This window comes from Elaeis guineensis, chromosome 5, assembly GCF_000442705.2.
Source record: "Elaeis guineensis isolate ETL-2024a chromosome 5, EG11, whole genome shotgun sequence".
Taxonomy (NCBI): Eukaryota; Viridiplantae; Streptophyta; class Magnoliopsida; order Arecales; family Arecaceae; genus Elaeis; species Elaeis guineensis.
The window spans coordinates 46,355,557-46,357,367 of record NC_025997.2 but is presented as its reverse complement, the minus strand read 5'-3'; the positions used below and the strand labels follow the sequence as shown (position 1 = coordinate 46,357,367).

At 35.3% G+C, this 1,811-nt stretch overlaps 1 non-coding gene across 1 annotated transcript; it reads left to right on the top strand.

The window, feature by feature from the left end:
- The first annotated feature begins 447 nt into the window (after window positions 1-447).
- LOC140858297 (small nucleolar RNA R71) lies at window positions 448-553 on the top strand. Its single transcript, XR_012141863.1, has one exon. It is a non-coding gene; the product is annotated as a small nucleolar RNA R71 (small nucleolar RNA).
- The last annotated feature ends 1,258 nt before the right edge of the window (window positions 554-1,811 follow it).

Genomic DNA, 1,811 nt, shown 5'->3' with positions numbered 1-1,811 from the left:
TTCCTCCAACCTGGGTTATATGTGGGTGCATAAGGATTGTTCAATGGTCCTTGATAGGTGGCATTCACCTGTGCACACTCATTCGAGTAGGAACATTCTTCTAAGACATGGTCTGGTGCATTGCACCCTTTACACATGGGTGCAGATATTTGATTTACATTGACTGGTCTCTGTAATTCTAAGGCTTCAATCTATGTGTTAAGGTTGCAATCTTGGCCTCTGATGCTAGGGTTGGTTGAATTTGATCATTCCTCCTCTTGAAGGTGTAGCTTTATCAGGTTCCCTAGTTGTTTCCCACTGTAAATTTTTCTCGGCTAGGTCTTCTAAGAATTTCAAGCTTCAGTAGTTTCTTTGTCCATAAATTGGCCTTGGCACATGGATTCTAGCATGGTTCTTGAGTTTGAATCTAACCCCTCATAGATGATCTGGCATAGTCTCCAAGTTTCTATTCCATGGTGTGGGCATTGGGTCAAAAGATTCTTGAAACGATCAAAGTACTTCCAAAATGATTCACCAGTAGTTGGTAAAATTGATTTATTTCATTCCTAATCCTAGCTATTTTATGATGGGGGAAATACTTTTTCAAAAATTTCTCACAAAGCCCTCTAGGTAGTGACAGAATGGTTTGGCAGACTATAAAGTCACTTCTTAGCATTATCCTTAAGGGCAAAGTTGATTAATCTAAGTTTGACCTCATCCTCTATTAATTGCAGTTTCATGGTTGCAATACCTCCTCAAATTCTCTAATAAATATATAAGCATCCTCTAATCCTATAAATTTTGGAAGCATATTTATGATTTGAGGTTTGATTTCAAAATTGTTAGCTGTGGGTTTGGCAACCTGATACAAGATGGTTGGATGGAGCCAACTGGATAACACAAATCCTTAAGGTCATGGGTTGGATTGGTTCAGCCATTGGAACAACAGGAATTGACTCAATTCTAACTAGACGACCCGACACTCTTCTCCACACACGAGGTGTACGGTTCTCGATGTTTATACAATTTTTTTTTATAAAAATTTTTATGTATAAGAAAAAGAAAGAAAAGAGAAAAAGTTCTAAAGAAAAGATCCTAAGGAGTCCTAAATCTAAAGAAAAGTAACCAAATTAATTTAAATTTTAATAATTTTTTTTTTATTTTTCAAATAAATAAAAATAAATTAAACTCGATCTATCCTAGGTTAACCTAAATCTAGACAGCTCCTAACTATTCCAAGATGACCCTTCAAGCCTTCCAAGTGGAGATTGATCAACTAGTTAGCCAGGTAAGTATAAGAGGTGGGAGGTTCACCATCGTTGCCTTTCTAGACACCAAACGAGTTGGCCAGGCAGCAACTGAACCAATTTAACAAACCACCCTCAGGAACTTGCCTAGACACCAACTAATCAAACAACTCAAACTTGGTAGAACTCTTAGGGTTCTTGTCCTATTGAGCTCGAATTCTTTAAGGTTGACGTCTAATTGATTTTAAGATTAAAGGTCTAGGTAATGCAATATGATGGAGATGTTTTTGGGCTAAAGAAGGGTAATGAAATCCCACCTTATCTTGTTAATGGGTTGATGCCCTTAGATTAATTATGAAAATGCAAATGTAAATAAACAAGATGACCAAGAATGTAAAAGATTTTAATTTAGAATTTTTATTTTTATTTTTTTTTTGTGATTAAGTAAATTCAAATGATTAGGTCTAAAAGGAAAAGTAATTAACTAAAAATAATAAAAGAGAAATTAGAAGCGTACCTGAGTTTTCCAGCAATCACCAACTAAATCTAGAAACCTAAAGGAAAAAGAAAGAGAGTTATAAAGCA